The 18,303-nt window shown below is 38.8% G+C and overlaps 1 long non-coding RNA gene across 1 annotated transcript in view; it reads left to right on the top strand.

Annotated features, from left to right (window-relative positions):
* Positions 1–390: 390 nt before the first annotated feature.
* The window catches only part of LOC122422850, a 37,841-nt gene continuing 19,928 nt past the window's right edge, over positions 391–18,303 (top strand). Inside the window, exons 1-2 of the long non-coding RNA XR_006263982.1 lie at positions 391–1,097; positions 17,819–17,909. This is a non-coding gene — a long non-coding RNA (uncharacterized LOC122422850). The remainder of the gene's footprint in view (positions 1,098–17,818; positions 17,910–18,303) is intronic.

The raw sequence follows: 18,303 nt of genomic DNA, 5'->3' as shown, positions 1-18,303 counted from the left end.
GATCAAACCTTTAATGTTCAAGAATTATGTTTACCTGACATGTCTAGAAGAAGCAACTTGAGGAGAGGCTTGGTGAAAATATAAAGGCTAACCTCCAGACCTAAGGTTAAAATTTTGAGATTTTATTGTTCTCCAGGAAATACAGTTGTCCAGGAACGAATACTAAGTGAAATTTATCAAAAAAAATTTAAAACTTAGTTATTAATTTGATATTTTATACATTTGCCATTGCAGTTAATCGCATCATTTTTGTGATGGTCTCTGTTCTCTGCCATAAGTGCTAACAATTTTTACTAACTTACAGAATTAGTGTCCTTACTAAAGGAGAAATTTAGTAAGGGGACAGAAGTATTAAATTTGTGAATTGGGTAAAAGAACTTTCTAAACAGTTGTGGAGGTTTTTTTGCTCCATTTTATTGTGATCAATATTTGGCTTATAAAAAACTTCTCTATATAAATAACATTGTAGGATCTTATTTTGAAGGCATCTGCTGAAGTAGTCACTCTCAGTGAAGTTTGCCTTTATTCTAGGGCCGAGGAGCAACTGGATTATGTATTTCATTCTATAATCTCAAAGCAGCCCACAAACAGTAAATTCTTCCTTATGTTTCTGTGTCAGGTAGAGTTGAATTTTTCTGTTTCTGTAGTATAGAAGGGATGCACCAAGACAAAAATGTGTACTTTCTTATTTGACATGATATTAGTATAAAAGCAGAGCTTGATGTTGTGAAACCACACCTCTTTTGGAAGAAGCAGCAGTTGTGTATGGTAGGATGTGATGAACTCAGCTTTTAGGATTTTTTAAAATGATTTTTCCAGTGTAGATAGAGATAACTGTTGCTTCTGAAGAAAATCTTCCCGTCTTTCAAAGGCGAGTCCTTCTAGGTAACTGTTTATTAAAAAACTAAATGCTTACACATTCTTGTTGGTATTTATAGTAAGTTGATTCTGTGCTCTTAGAAATGAAAATAAAGATTCATGGCGGACAATGGGCACATGGCTGGATGTCAGAGGATCTACACTCTTATGATGACTCATGACATTCATTTGTAGAAGTCACTTAACCTGTGTACCTTCAGTGTCTCTCCTTATAATATGTGAGTAAACAAGTGGCTACCCACTAATCTTTCAAAAGCAAAGTAAACCCTAATCATTTAAGCATGCTTAGGGCCACCACAGACAAAAATTACTATATAAAACACTTAGTTTTTGTCTCTTTTAGACTATGTCATAAGAGTAGAATTGAATGCTTAAATCCCAGATCACTGCAATTTAGTTTTTGGGTTTTTGTTTGTTTTTTTTTAGTTTCAGACTTATGTGAAAAGTTTAGTAGCATGTGTTATAAACATGGACTAGTTTAAATGAACCTTCATATGCAATGAAACAGACACTGCCGCATTCAGTATGTTTGCCCTATGTTTGCCAGAATTTGATACTGAAAATGTAAAGTTAACAGTGTTTTGGTAACTTTCATGAAATTCTCTTGTCTTACAGTTTATATTTGTTTCCTGTAGCTATGGACATTTGAGAGTGGAGGTTCTTTAGGTGATAGACAAGGCGAGGATTTCCTTTGATTCGAAGTATTAAGAGTGATTAAAAGTGAGTTTTGTGATATGTTCTATTGTGTGTTTAAATGGATGGAGATGGGAGCATATGTCTGAAGTGAGTAATGTTGTTTCCTTTTTTTCCTTGAGTTGTTTGTCAGGAAGGAGGTTTTGAAATGAATATGAGTAAGAAGCAAAGTGGTAGTACAGAAAAAAGCATTCCTAATGGGCCCAGTGGATTTTCAGAGAAGTTGGGAAGCACAAGTTGTTAGGCAGGTCTAGATTTTTCAGAAGGAATGTAGTGAAATATCTTCACAGTGGGTTTTACCATTTTATTTTTAAAGATTGCCATTTTTAAAATTAGGGTCATACTTGGTTGTCAGTGATGTTCTAAATTTAATAACAATGAGCCTCTTTTTTCTTAATGGAAATATGAAAAGTGTCAGGTCCTTTGAACGTAGAAATTATAAATCTTTCCATTTGAGAAAACTGAGGCTTAGAGAGTCTGAATTAGAATCCAGGTCTATCTGCTACCAAGTTAATGATGTACTGAAGAAAGCAGGAAAGCATAAGCTGTTAAGAAAACATTGTTTGTTTCTTGGAATATTTTTTAGGCAGAGGATTGTACTTTTTGTTTTGGTTCGGAGCTTTGTTCTCTGTTGATGAAATATTTTGAGAAATGCTGAGCAGATCCTGGAACTAGGTGACAGATAATGACTGTGAAATAATGAATTTCTTTTCATGTTAAAAGGAGTGACTAGTTTTGGTTCTTTGGGCTCTTCTGGGATTTTTAAGGTATATAATAACATGACATACTCAAAGACATTCTGTGTTGTGTCACTGTCAGGTGTGTTTGACGGCACATGAACAGCATGAAAACTTTACGTGAGCTGCTCTTAAAAAGCCCTGCCCTCCCTGGGGTGCCTTTTACTAGGTGTCCCATAATGAGCAGGAGGGGCTCTCCTCTGCTCTCCTTACTGCTTCCTACAGTAAGTCAACCATCCAAATGATCTCAGAGGCTACTGACGTTCTTTCTACATTAGGTTTACGCTTTGTTTTTCTATGGATTTTCTCATATTAACACAGTTATCCAAAATTAATAATGTTCTGAGGGTGCTCCTTAATCTTAAATGTCAGTTCTAAGATGAGAAGTAATGTATTTCTCTATTATTAGACCCAAGTGTTTAAACCCAGATTTTTAAGAAATTAGAAGATAGTAGGGCTTCCCAGGTAGTGCAGTAGTAAAGAATCTGGCTGCCAATGCAGGAGATGCAGAGTCCATCTCTGGGTTGGGAAGATACCCTGGAGGAGGAAATGGCAACCTGCTCCAGTATTCCTGCCTGGAAAATTCCATGGACAGAGGAAGCCTGGTGGGCTGCACTTCATGGGGTTGCAAAGAATTGGACCCAACTGACCACACACACACACACACACACACACACAGGAGATGTCAGTGCCTTTAAACTTCAGATTTTGTATTTGTGGGTGTGAGGAATTTGAAGATTTCATGATTAGGGAATAATGTTAATTACATGGAAAATGGAATGTAGTTAATTTATCAAGTGTATTTTTTTTTAATCAACATTGCATTCTGATTTCAGGTTTTCTTTAAGTAGGGGCATATTTATTTCATGGCTTGATGACTATTGAATCTGTTTCCTAAAACAAGGTGTAGACTTTAGAATTATATAAGTTTAAATATAAGCTGTGAAGTTTGACACTTTCGAGAGTTTTGTGCTTTTTCCATTGTTTTCTAACCATGTGACCTTGGATAAATTGTGTAAACTTTTCCCTCCTTAGTTTCTTCACCTGTAAAATGGAGTAATAATAGCTCTTTCAGATTTTTATGAGAATGAGATGAAGTAATGTTAATAAGAGCTACTTGTAGAAGAGTAAGGGCTCCAAAAAGTTCTCAGTGTTTGTATTTGATATTGCTGTTTGTTCTACATTTGATATCAACAGGCAAACATATCGCTTTTTAAAGTATAGTTTGTCTTTCAAGGTTTTCTGCTTATCTTTCTTCTGGAAGATCTCCCTTTTACCCTCGCCCTAGAAGAGAAGAACTTAGTACTCTATTCCTTTCTTAAATATTTCTAAATATAACTTGTGCAGTATCGTGTATGGTCCTCAGGAGTTTATTGTGTTGAGTGATTAAGTGACAGCAAAAGATTCTAGACCAGTGATTTTCCTTACTTTCCATGTCCCCTTTATTCATAGCAATTCTTTTAAGCTCCTCTTCATTGTAAATCACCTTTTAAGATGAGAGATGTTACTGATGAAAGGGTGTTGCATGTGTGAATAATTGTGAGGGCAAAAAGGTTAAAAGCCACCTGAGTGATGGTGATCCTGAGTCAGGAGAGTGCCAGGTGACTTGGCCATTTTAGAGTAGGATGTAATCCAATGGCTTAGTGTGTTTAGCTCCAGAAAGAGGGAGCTTTCAGAGGTGGTCAGGGTGTCAAGACCTCAGTCAGTCCAAAAGGGAACTGAATGTAAATCCAGAAACAGGACCATAGGCCAGATATTTAGACTGAACCAACCAATGCAGACTTAATCAATCTAGGTGGCCAGAGTTACACCAGATAGCAGGATTACAGGTGTACAACTCTATAGACGTCACTGGCTGTTTATTCTCAGTTTATGGCTGTCTGGTTTGACTTGATCAAGATTAGCTGAAGGGCCTGACTTTTGTATATTGGAGTTCTGCTGTGCCATCAGTGAGTGGTACTTAGGAAAGGTGGTGGCTGAGGATACTTTGTCCAAGAGATGGATCTTCCTACTCTCACACAGAACTTGGATGTTACAGAAATATTTTATTATTCACAAAGTTATGAGAACAGCATTCTGAAGGCTTCTGGGGTGCCCCTCTTTGGGGCGTCCTGCTTATTCATTGGGAGAAGACCCCTCCACCCCCCCAGAATGGACCCAAAATTGACTATTATTAAATGGATTGAGTTAACCTTCTAAAAGATCTAAAAGATCTCTTTGTTCTCATCGTATTCGTATTTAACAAACTGTAATTGAAATATGCATATTAGATTAGATGCCCTTCCCCTCACTGGTCCTGGATCCCAGTGTAACTCTCAGTCCCTTGATGTCTGTCATAGTGTGAGTCCCTTGTCTGGTTGGGCTTTAACTTGACGTTCTCTCACTTGGTTTCAGTTCCTGTGTGTCTGTCTGAATGTGAACATCTCATTACATTCAGTGTGAACATTTAAAGACATGTAGGTTTTTGTACACTTTGGCTTCTAAGTGCAAGTTTGCTACATTATATAGTGTTCATCTGAAGAACTACTGAATTTTTTTCCTAAAGCTGAATGAAAAAAATGACTGTGCTTTACTCATTGAGAAATGATGTATTAATTCCTAATGTGGAGCTGTTCTACAGATAAGTGGTTCCATAGATGATTTTTGCCTTATATGGTGTCTTTAGTACCTAACTTCTGCATACAGCTAGGCATTGTTATTTGGACTGTCAGTATTATAGGCTCTGAACCCATTTGTCCCATGGCTGCTAACCTGGGAATGGGATTCAGAAGCTGGAGTCATTGGCTTCATAATTGATAGAAGTGGTCCCTTGATTTCTTGGGTTGACAAAGGGAGTGTCTGGAATCTCCAATTTGTTTAGCTTGTTTACCCTCAGCTTTAGGAGAAGGAACCGTCCCTCAGGATACCTATTTTGGGTTTGTAGTTCAAGAGTCAAGGCTGTTCGCTCTTTGATTTCTGAGAGAGGATCTCATCATTGCCTGTGGTCTCCAGTCTATTTTAAGGAACCTCTGAGCTGTGCCTCTCAGTTTCAGACATGTCTGTGTCCTCTTTAGGTTTCTGAAACAGTCAGAAGTTCAGGCTGAGTTCAGAATGGTTAGCTATTGTTTCAGGATGGTGTGGGTGGTACAGGAGCATCTTGCATATTTTTCCAGATATCCGTGCCTGGACTCCCCTTGCAGATACTGGAGGTCTCAACTGATCCGATGCGAGTGAACAGCCCTGGTCTTAGAAGCTAGGTCAAGTGTTTAAGCACCGAGCGCTGTTTCTGGGACAGTTACTGTGCACTCTAGTGGTTGGGGGGATAGATTGGCATTCCTAGGCTCAGATCCAATAGAAATCTGAGAGAGACATGTAATTAAACATGTCTAAGGAGCTGCATTTTAAAAAATAAAAACAAACTGATAAAATTAATTTGTATAATATATTTTATTTAATCCAACGTATGCAAAATATTGTTTCAAGGTGCACACATGCTAAGTTGCTTCAGTCGTGTCTGACTCTCCGTGACCCTATGGTCAGGCTCCTCTGTCCATGGGATTCTCCAGGCAAGAATACTGGAGTGGGTTGCCATTCCCTTCTCTGTATTTCAAGAGGTGGTCAATATAAAAAACATTATTGAGATATTTACATCCTTTTGTGTACTAAGTCTCTGAAACCCAGTGTGTACATCTACAGCATATCTCAATTAGTAACTACATCTGTAACAGTTTAAGTAAAATACAGTCCTGTCAGCAATAAAGTTATGTTTAATTAAAAAATATTTACACTGCTTCAGTGTTTGGATGTAAATGTAAAAGTAAAAATTTTTAAATGCATTTCTTCAGTCACAGTAGTTGAGTTTTGATTGTGCAGTAAATCAAATTACTGACCATGTGTGGCTCGTGGCCGTGGTGTGGGATGGACCGGCTCTCAAGGGCCCAACTGTCTTTCAGACCAACAGATGATCTTGCTTCTTTGGGAGCAGTCTGGCTTTCCCTTTGGTATTACAAGCGGATTGTCAGGTTTGACTGTCAGAGAAATATCTCCTCAGATCTTAGAGCCATTCAGCGAATGGTTCTCATTTCGTATCAGGGCAGTTCCTGTTTTAGGTTCCCCTGTGGCATCTTTGGGTTGAAGGTTATAGTCTATTTAGCTAAGTTCTTTCTTAGGGACCTTGGAAATGACCCAGATAGGGGCCTACTTGAACAGACCTCTCAGATTGCTCTGTTTAGGCTACTTTGCCAGGGCCAAGATAATAGAGTGGATGATCAGTCTCAGATAAGTCAGGGTTCCTACAGCTTCACAGGCTCAGATGAAAGTGACAGATCTGAGCCTGCTAGCAGACTGTGAAAGGCCATGGTGAAGGGAGTTCCTGGCAGTGGAAAGTCTCCCAGGCATTTCTGGGTAAAAGAAAAGAAGTCCTTTCTTCAGCTTCTTTCACTCTTGAGAGAAGACAGGCCAGAATTTCCCTGTTTCATGAAAGATCTTTGCCTGATGAATTGAGTGGCATGAGAACCTATGCTAAGTTGAAGATTGCAAACTTGGAATGAGTTTGCCCTGTAGAGGAATTTGATTTTAACTACACAGGTTTTGTTTGCCTGTTTTATTTGTGTTTGTTTTTTAACTAGTTGGCAACATCTAAAATTTAGGAGAAATTTAGGTGAAAACTCTTAGTAATTTCTACTTGAAACTTTAGAAGCCCGTGATCATGCTGGGTCAGTCAGGACTGTGTCGAGCTAGTGGCAGTCCTTCCGTAAAACGGGGAAGAGGAGAGTCCCATAGAGCCCCTGGGATCTGAGAGTCCTCTGAATTTCTCTTTTCTTTCTCTTTTGTCTACTCTCCATTTCCTTTAGTCCCTTTGAATTTTTTTCTTCTACCAATATGTAAAAATAATTCTTTTGGGCTTTTTTTTTGGGGGGGGATGAAAAATAGATTTGTATATCTGTACATGTACTGTATGTTTCCACTTAGGGAATAATGAGTAAAAAGGGATAAATTGAGAAAAATTAGGCAGCAATTAAAGAACAAAAAGCGCAGCAGGATATGAGAGGAAAAGTGAAGGAAACTACTAACAAACCTTGGATTTATACTGGTAATTAATTTTATAAAGATTTGTTCATTCGCGTCTATTTTCAGTTTATCAGTGTAATAATTCCTTTCTTCAAGTTGGTTGGATTTAAATAGAAAAATAATAATAGTTAATATTTATGGAATTATCGTTCAGTTGCTCAGTCATGTCCTACTCTTTGTGACCCCATGGACTGCAGCACACTAGGCTTCCCTCTCCTTCACCATCTCCCAGAGTTTGCTCAGAATCATGTCCATTGGGTTGGTGATGACATCCAACTGTCTCGTTTGTCCTCTGTCGTCCCCTTTTCCTCCTGCCTTCAGTCTTCCCCAGCATTAGGGTCTTTTCCAGTGAGTCAGTTCTTTGCATCAGGTGGCCAGAGTATTGGAGCTTCAGCTTCAGCATCAGTCCTTCAGTGAGAATTCAGGGTTCATTTCCTTTAGGATAGACTGGTTTGAACTCCCTGCAATTGAGGGGACTTTCAAGAGTCTTCTCCAGTACAGTTCGAAAGCATCAGTTCTTTCCTGCTCAGACTTCTTTATGGTCCAATTCTCACACCCATACTGGAAAAACCATAGCTTTGACTATATGGACCTTTGTTGGCAGAGTAATGTGTCTGCTTTCTAGGATGTCTAGGTTTGTCATGGCTTTCCTTCCAAGGAGTAAGCGTCTTTTAATTTCACGGCTGCAGTCACCATCTGCAGTGATTTTTGAGTCCAAGAAAATAAAGTCTGTCACTCTTTCCTTTGTTTCCCCATCATGTTACCATGAAGTCATGGGACCTGATGCCATGATCTTCGTTTTTTGAATGTTGAGTTTTAAGCCAGCTTTTTCTCTCTCCTCTTTCATCAAGAGGCTCTTTAGTTCCTCTTCGCTTTCTGCCATAAGGGTGGTGTCATCTGCATATCTGAGATTATTGACAGTTCTCCTGGCAATCTTGATTTCGGCTTATGCTTCATCCAGCCCGGCATTTCGCATGATTACTCTGAATAGAAGTTAAATAAGCAGGGTGATGATATACAGCCTTGACGTATCCCATTCCCAATTTGGAACCAGTCCATTGTTCCATGTCCGGTTCTAACTGTTGCTTCTTGACCTGCATACAGGTTTCTCAGGAGGCAGGTAAGGTGGGTCTGTATTCCCATCTCTTGAAGAATTTTCCACATTTTGTTGTGATCCACGCAGTCAAAGGCTTGGCGTTGTCAATGAAACAGAAGTAGATGTTTTTCTGGAATTCTCTTGAAAAAAATTCTCTTGAGTTTTCTGGAAATCAGTCTTTTGCTATGATCCAGTGGATGTTGGCAATTTGATCTCTGGTTCATCCACGTTTTCTAAATCCAGCTTGAATCTCTGAAAGTTCTTGGTTCACGTACTGTTGAAGCCTAGCTTGATTTTGAGTATTACTTTGCTAATATGTGAAATGAGTGCAATTGTGTAGTAGTTTGAACATTCTTTGGCATAGCCCTTCTTTGGGATTAGAATGAAAACTGACCTTTCCCAGTCCTGTGGCCACTGCTGAGTTTTCCAAATTGGCTGATATGTTGAGTTCATCACTTTCACAGCATCATCTTTTAGGATATGAATAACTTCTCTGGAATTCCATCATCTCCGCTAGCTTTGTAGTGATGCTGCCTAAGGCCATGTGACTTTGCACTCCAAGATGTCTGGCTCTAGGTGAGTGATCACACCATCGTGGTTATCTGGGTCATATAAGATCTTTCTTGTATAGTTCTGTGTGTTCTTGCCACCTTTTCTTAATCTCTTCTGCTTCTGTAGGGTCCCTGCCTTTAGGTTTCTGTCCTTTATTGTGTTCATCTTTGCATGAAATGTTCCCTTGGTATCTCTATAATTTTCTTGAAGAGATCTCTAGTCTTTTGCATTCTACTGTTTTCCTCTATTTCTTTGCATTGTTCACTTAGGAAGTCTTACCTATCTCTCCTTGCTATTCTTTGGAACCCTGCATTCAGATGGAACTCTGCATTTCCTTTTCTCCTTTGCCTTTCTCTTCTCTTCTTTTCTCAGCTACTTGTAAGGCCTCCTCAGACAACTGTTTTGCCTTTTTGCATTTCTTTGATGGTTTTGATCACAGCCTCCTGTACAATATTACAAACCTCTGTCCATAGTTCCTCAGACGTTGTCTATCAGATCTAATCCCTTGAATCTTACTTGTCACTTCTGCTCTGTAATCATAAGGGACTCGATATAGGTCATATATGAATGGCCTAGTGGTTTTTCCTATTTTCTTCAATTTAAGTCTGAATTTGCCAATAAGAAGATCATGATCTGAGCCACAGTCAGCTCCCAGTCTTGTTTCTGCTGACTGTATAGAGCTTCTCCATCTTTGGCTGCAAAGACTAGAATCAGTCTGATTTCAGTATTGACCATCTGGTGATGTCCATGTGTAGAGTCATCATCTCTTGTGGTGTTGGAGGAGGGTGTTTGCTCCTCCAATGACCGGTGCATTCTCTTGGCAAAACTCTGTCAGCCTTTGCCCTGCTTCATTCTGTACTCCAAGGCCAAACTTGTCTGTTACTCCAGCTTTCTATTGACTTCCTACTTTTTCAGTCCAGTCCCCTGTGATCAAAAGGACATCTTTTTTTTTTTTGGTATTAGTTTTAGAAGATCTTGTAGGTCTTCACAAAACCGTTCAACTTCAGCTTCTTCGGCATTAGTAGTTGGGGCATAGCCTTGTATTACTGTGATATTGAATGGTTTGCATTGGAAATGAACTGAGGTCATTCTGTCATTTTGAGATTGCACCCAAGTACTATATTTCTGACTCCCTTGTTGACTATCATGGCTACTCCATTTCTTCTTAGGGATTCTTGCCCACAGTAGTAGATATAATGGTCATCTGAATTAAATTTGCCCATTCCGGTCCATATGAGTTCACTGATTCCTAAAATTCACTCTTGCCATCTGCTGTTTGACCAATTCCAGTTAACCTTGATTCATGGACCTAACATTCCAGGTTCCTGTGCAGTATTGTTCTTTACAGCATTGGATTTTACTTTCACCACCAGTCACATCCACAACTGGGTGTTGTTTCCGCTTTGTCTCAGCCTCTTCATTCTTTCTGGAGCTAATTCTCTGCTCTTCTGCAGTAGCATCTTGGGCACCTACTGATCTTGGGAGTTCGTCTTTCAGTGTCATACCTTTTTGCCTTTTCATACTGTTCATGGAGTTCTCAAGGTAAGAATGCTGAAGTGGTTTACTGTTCCCTTCTCCAGTGGACCATGTTTTGTCTGAACTCTCCAACATGTCCCATCCATCTTGGGTGGCCCTGCACAGCATGGCTCAGAGTTTCATTGAGTTAGACAAGGCTGTGATCCATGTGATCAGAACAATTATACCAAAGAAGTTCTCACACTGTTGCAAAAGTTCTAGGCTCCATAACAGATTTCCCAACCTGGGGATTCAGCAAAGGAACTGCATATCCCCAGGGAATCTGACATTGAAGGTCAGCAGGATTTGATTACAGAACTTCCACAGAACTGGGGAAACAGACTCTTGGAGGGCACAAGAAAACCTTGTATGCACCAGGACCCAGGAGATAGGAGCAGTGACCCCACAAGCGACTGAGCCAGACTTGCCTGAAAGCATCAAGGAGTCTCCAGTGGAGCCGTGAGTTGACAGTGGCCTGCCATGGGGTCAGTATCATTGACTACAACAGTCCTAGGAGCCACGGGTGCTGACCTAAGTCCTTTTGCAGAAAGTCACCATTACCCTTACCATAGTTTCACCTCAGACCAAACTACAGGGAGGGAACACAGCCCCACCCATCAACAGAAAATTGGATCAAAGAGTTACTGAGCATGGCCTTGCTCAAGACCCAGTTTTCACCACAGCCAATGCTTCCAATCAGGAAGTTTCCACAAGCCTCTTATCCTCATCCATCAGAGGGCAGACAGAATGAAAACCAGTCACAGAAAGCTAACCAAACTGATCCCATGGACCACAGCCTTGTCTCACTCAGTGAATGAAGACTAGGAGGTACGTGGGTGAGTCATTTGGATACCCTGGAGGGAAGAGTGTCCAAGGGAACAACTGCAAAAGCCCCGAAGCATTAATCTCTTTGGTGTGTTTGAGAAATAGCAAGCAGTGTGATTGGAGTGGGCCGAGATGAGGAGGAGATGAGGTCAGAGAGGTGGAAGAACCAGGTTCTGTAAGGTCGTCATATAGGCCTTGTAAGGTAGTGCTACTGAACATGGTGGGAAGCCATTGGGGGCTTGGAATGGAACAAAGAGAGACGATTTGAATTATTTTCAAATCATGTATATTATCATATAGCATTTTATTTTATTGTTATTGTATGTAATATATAATTATTAACATATGTAATATAAAGGATCATTTGCCTGCTTCTTTGAAAAAAGCCAGAAGGGAGGACATATTACTTAAGGTATAGGTTAGGTACAGTTGCTGTGATAAAGAGTTATAAAACGAAAGTCTGAGCAGTCTAGATAAATTTGACATCTGTGCTCTATGAAACCATTCCAGAATCCAGAATCTTTCCATCTTTCTGTTTTACCATTTTTCTGGGTTCTGTTTTAATCTGTGTGGTTGATACTAGATCACTATTAAGAAGGTATTCCAGCCTGTAGAAAAAGGAAGCGATGAAATCCGGAGCCAAGAATTTCCTTTTAAACAAGTGAGGCAGACATTGCATATTTGTCTGTGGACTTCAGTTTGCAGTCCACAGAAAGAGTGGATTGGCCACAGTTGCCTCAGAGCTGGTTGGGAAATGTTGTCTCAGGATTGCTGATCATTCAGCAGGAAAAAAAGAGGAAAACAGAAGTGACAAGTTGTCAACCACAGTCTTGCAGTTCACCTACCAAAGTATCCGTGTGTGTCCTTCATCCTGCCTATTGAAAATACTCCAGTTCCCATTGCTGAAGGAGACAACCAAGGATCCATCCTCCTGTTACATTAATCCAATGGAGAGAGCAGATCCACCTGTTAGATCTGCAAGTCCAGTGACCTGGAGACAAGACACCGTTACTGTTCCTCCCTTGCCCCTCCCACATACACCGGACATAGTGATGGATCAAAAACAGGAAAATAATAATAAAATTTTCCATTTGGGTAAGCAAACAATGAGAGAAGTCACTGGATGAGGGTAATGCTGGGCAGTAATGGTGTAGCAGCTCTTCTGGTAAGAATGCCTATATTCATTGTACTCTGACCCCTGTCTTTGCTGTCCGGGTGTTTCTTCCTTATGTTAACCTCCATGATCACACCTGAAGTTGGTACTGAAAATTTTCCCAGTTGGGAAGGCATCTAGTTTTCATAGTTAGCTTTCTGCTTTGGTAGACTTACCATTCTGCAAGTTACACAGTCACAGGTGTTTGCAGGTTAGCTTTTAATATCTTTGACAAATACAATTCTCTCAAAAATATAGTAGGATTCATTTGTGTTTGTCTCCATTCAGTTCTGGTGCCAGTGACTATGGCAAAATAGTTCTTTCCTGCTGTGATTCTTAAGCCTGACTTAAATTTATTGCTTTTTTGTGCACTCAGCACTTTCTCTTTGTCTTGAAGTCATCTGAAACAGGAGGCATTGCTGAGAGGGATGGCAGCACACTAATATAATCTTATCCATAGCACTGTATTTCTTTGTTTCATCAGGAAGTCTTAAAAGTTCTGTGAGAAATGCCATTGGTAATTTGATAAGGACTGCATTAAATCTGTACATGGCCTTAGGTGGGATAGTCATTTTAACAGTATTGATTCTTCTAATTCAAGAACATGGTATATCTTTCCATCTTGTTTTTGTTGACTCCGATTCTTTCATCTGTGTCTTAGAGTTTTCGGAGTACAGATCTTGCCTCCTTAGGTAGGTTTATTCCTTGGCATTTTATTCTTTTTGATGCAATGATAAATGGTATTGTTCCTTGATTTTCCTTTCTGATAGTTCACTTTTGTCTACAGATACAGAACAGATATCTGTATATTAATTTAGTACCCTGTAACTTTACTGAATTCATTGATGAGTTCCATTAGTTTACTGTAGCATTGTTAGGGTTTTCTAGAACAGAAATTTAAAGATGTGTATGGAAACACAAAAGACCTCAAATATCCAAAAAAATCTTGAGAAAGAAGAGCAGAGCTGGAGGAATCATACTCCTTGACTTCAGGCTGTACTGAAGCTGTATACTGAGGCTGTATACTGAGGCTGTATACTGAGGCTATATACAAAGCTATATACTGAAGCTATATACAAAGCTGCAGTAATCAAAACAGACATATAGATCAGTGAAAGAGGATAGAAAGCCTGTACATAGACCCTTACTCTTATGTCAATTAATCAATGACAAAGGAAGGAGAATAGACAGAGGAGAAAAAACAGTCTCTTCAATAAGTGTGCTGAGAAAACTGAGCAATTGCATGTAAAAAAATGAAATTGCAGCATTCTCTAACTCCATATACAAAAATAAACTCAAAATGAATTAAAGACCTAAATGTAAGTTTGGATACCATAAAACTCCTAGAGTACAACAGACCAAACACTCTAATAAATAAAAAATAAACAAATGGAACCTAATCAAACTTATAAACTTTTACACAGCAAAGGAAACCATAAAAAAATGAAGATTTAACTAAAAAATGAGAGAAAATATTTGCAAATCATGCAACTGACAAGGGCCTAATTTCCAAAATATACAAACAACTCATACGATTCCGCAAAAAAAAAAAAAAAAAAAATCAAAAAACAGGCAGAAGACCTAAATAGACATTTCTCCAAAGGAGCCATGCAGGTGGCCAATAGGCAAATGGAAAGATGCCTAACATAGAGCCATTAGAGAAATGAAAAGCAAAACCTTAATGAAATATCACTGCATACTGGTGAGAATGACTATCATTAAAAAGTTTACAAATAGCAAATGCTAGAGAGGGTGTGGAGAAAGCATTCTCACTGATTGACAACTTAGTGCAGCCATTATGGAAAACAGGCTGGAGGTTCCCCAGAAAACTAAAAATAGAATTACTATGTGATCCAGTAATCTCACTCCTGGGCTATATATTCAGGCAAAACTATAATTCAAAAAGATACATGCATCTTTATGTTCTGTAGCAGCACTGTTTACGATAGTCAAGACGTGGAAGCAACCTAAATGTCCCTTGATAGAGGAATGGATGATGAGGATGTGGTATATGTGTGTATATTAATATATGTGTGTGTATGTACATATACATATATATGTGATGACATACTGCTCAGCATAATGACAAAGGAATGACGTAAGGCCATTTACAGCAACATGGCTGCAACTAGAGATTATCATACTAAGTGAAGTATGTCAGAAAAAGAAAGACAAGTACCATGTGGTATCACTTAAGTGTGGAATTTAAAATTAAACTTATCTACAGACATATAGAACAGATTTGTGTACAAAGTGGGAGGGTTTGGGGAAGGATGGACTGGGAGTTTGGGGTTAGTAGATGCAAATCATTACATACAGGGTAGAGAAACAACAAGGTCCTGCTATATGGCATAGGGAACAAATAATACTCATTATCTTGAGATAAATCGTAATGAAAAACAGTGGATATATGTGTGTATAACTGAGTCACTTTGCTGTACCATGGAAGTTAACACAACATTGTAAATCAACTATACTTCAATAAAAAATAGAAACTACAATGAGGTATTATCTCACACCAGTCAGAACGGCCATCATCAGTAAATGTTTGTGAGGGTGTGGAGTAGAGGGAATCCTCCTACACTGTTGGTGCTAATGTAAATTGGTACAGCCACTATAGAGAACAGTATGGAGTTTCCTTAAAAACAATAGAGTTACCATATGATCCAGCAGTCCCACTTCTGCACATACATCTGGAAAAGATGAAAACTCTAATTTGAAAAGATGCATGCAACTCACTGTTCATAGCAGCACTGTTTACGGTAGTCAAGACATGGGAGCAACCTAAATGTTCATCAGCAGATAAATGGATAAATATGTGGTACATATATACATTGGAATTTTCAGTTCAGTTCAGTCGCTCAGTCGTGTCCGACTCTGCGACCCCATGGACTTGCAGCACACCAGGCCTCCCTGTCCATCACCAACTCCTGGAGTTTACCCAAACTCATGTCCATTGACTTAGTGATGCCATAAAAAAGAGTGAAATAGTGCCATTTGCAGAAATGGATGGACCTAGAGATTATCATATTAAGTGAAGTAAGTCAGATAGAGGAAGACAGATAATCATATGATATCTCTTATACGTGGAATCTTAAAAAAAAAAAGATACAAATGAACTTATTCACCAAACAGAAATAGACTCACATAGAAAACAAATTTATCGTTACCACAGGGGAAATGTGGGGGAAAAAGGAATAAATTAGGATGTTGGGATAGAAGATATAAAAACCACTATATATAAAATAAATAATAAGGACCTATTTTATAGCACAAGGAACTATATTCAATATCTTGTAAGAAATTATAATGGAAAAGAGTCTGAAAAGGAATATATATGTAACTGAATCACTTTGCTGTAAACCTGAAGTGAATACATTCTAAGTCAACTATACTTCAATAAAAAGTTTGTTGTGAAAAAAATGTCTTAATAGAAGTCCTTGGGAAAAGTACTAATAATCTTATCTCCTGATATTGCAAATATTGAAGGAGTTGACTACAGGGACCCATTTCTACTCTTTATTTCCTTCCATCTTTCGTTGCCAACTGGCCAGTTCTTGCCTGGGTAAAGGCAGCAAAGAACCGCTGACACACATGAACGTTGTGTTTCTTTTCATATTCTTACCTTGAGGTTCTGAGGTTTTTATGGGCACCACGTTCTGTAAGTTATTGTTGGCAACAGTTTATGGCATGTTTTGCTCCAATATAACCAGGGTCACCATTATTTTATTAATAGTTTTGCCTGTTACTCTGTTGCCTGCTACCCAGTGATTTAGCCAGTGCCACATATTTAAGAATTTTGTTATGACAGTTCGCTAATTCTGGTATTAATTTCTGTATTGAAGAAAAGGCTGCTGTAAAGGGATACAAAAGTGAAATGGCTTAAATGAGGGGAAAATATATTTCTTCCTCAGATAACAGGCCTACTGATACGGGTGGTAGAGATGCTATGTCCCATGAAGGAAATGAAGACCTGAGGGGTAAAAAAACAGGTTGGATTTGGACTCAGATCCTAAGCCTTGTTTTAATCAGTGTGCTGTACTTAATCTATATTAATCTGTTCCTGGTGGCTAGTGAGCTTTTTGAGGTGTCAGGAACTTACCTGGGCCTTGACCTCTTGCATGTCCTATCTTATAGTAAGTGTTCAATAAATGTTTGAATGAATGAATACCTATTTTATTTCTGAGTAAGTTAAGGCATAGAGACCTAACCAAACTTGACACACAGTCAGGGCTAGAACACAAGAATATTTGTACAGGAGAAGCTGTCTTAGAGAAGAGACTACTTCCATGAACAGGAAATATATAAGGGCAGTATCATTTTGATCTCCTTAGAAATAGTTACTATAAAAATCTTTTGATGTGATTATTAAGCTTTAAAATAACAATTAAGGAAGGTGGTAAAGTCTATTTATATATGATGGAAAGAAGAAAAAATCTGTGAAGAAGTGTGAATGTGGTCTTTATTCTAACATTTTTAGTACCTAAAATAATTATACCAAAGGCAAAAGACTTTTTTTAAATTTAAGCAATAAATATTTGGAGTGTGGAAAAAAAAAAACTATCCACAGTGTATCCAGGCACCTTTTTCATCAAAATATTTTAAATAGCTCATAGCATATGTATGTATGTATATACACACACATGTTTCATATCTCTCTTATTTTATCTGTGTGTGAAGTTTCAGAAATCATTTCTTCTACCAAGGGAATGACATATTTTAAAATGGTGAGTTCTACATCTTAAAAATTGATAAGCTTAGGACTTCCTTGGTGGGCCCAGTGGTTGGGAGTCCACCTGCTGGTGCAGGGGACATAGGCTCAGTTCCTGGGCCAGGAAGACCCCGCGTGCTGTGGGGCAGCTGGGCCCACACGCCCAGAGCCCGTGCTGCACGGCGAGAGAAGCCCGCACAGGGAGAAGCCCGTGCGCCGCAACCAGAGAAAACCTGCGCACAGCAGCAAAGACCCAGCACAGCCAAAAATAATAAATAAACAGAAAATTCTTTAAAAAGTGAAAAGCTTATACTGTTTTGGGTGTTTATGAGGATTATTTCTGAACCACTGAACTAAGAAAATACTCCTCTATTTATTATTGTGCTTGGAAGTGTACACAAGTGAATCATAACAAAGATAGTAGTTACTATTGATGTGTGAAACTGAATGAAAATAAATTTCTAACCCTTATTCATAAGCCTTATGGAGGATATGGATCTTTTGGATAAATTGAAAGTACTAAGTAACTAACAAAGCATAGGTTTCCTTAAAATGGACATTTGTATGCCTCCTATTTTGTTTGAGATGTTATTTTTTCTTTCTCATAGGGGGAGCACTATTTTTTTTAGCAAGAATCACTAACTGGAAGTACAGCATTGGTTATTTAATGATATTAAAATGAAGTTTTGATCAGCAGAGGTAAGACTATGGCATTTCTTTTGCATTTAATTCATAATAGATCAAAATATTTGCTAGATTTCTATGAAGAACTGTTTTAAGAAATGCGAAGGATCAATATTATCCCACTTGCAAATAACAAGTTAGCCTTCCCAAGCACCATGGATGTCAGCAGAAGACTCAAGACTCCTCCTGGGTCAGAGAAAAGGACAGTTTATATTCAGGGTAGTAGCAGTGGCTGGAGTACGAGGCAGCTTGCATACAAGTAGTTTGTGTTGTATGAGAGGACGCCTGAGCTGAGGGACCTGAGTCTTTCGTGAGGGACAGTGAGCCTGCTGATTTATGCCTCAGAGGAGACTTTATTTCTATCACACGGGACCAGTAGAAAGATTTGCCCTTAACTCCAGTATGAGAC

This window comes from Cervus canadensis, chromosome 20 (assembly GCF_019320065.1).
Source record: "Cervus canadensis isolate Bull #8, Minnesota chromosome 20, ASM1932006v1, whole genome shotgun sequence".
NCBI lineage: Eukaryota > Metazoa > Chordata > Mammalia > Artiodactyla > Cervidae > Cervus > Cervus canadensis.
The sequence above is the reverse complement of the archived record's forward strand: the minus strand, read 5'-3'. Positions and strand labels throughout refer to the sequence as shown.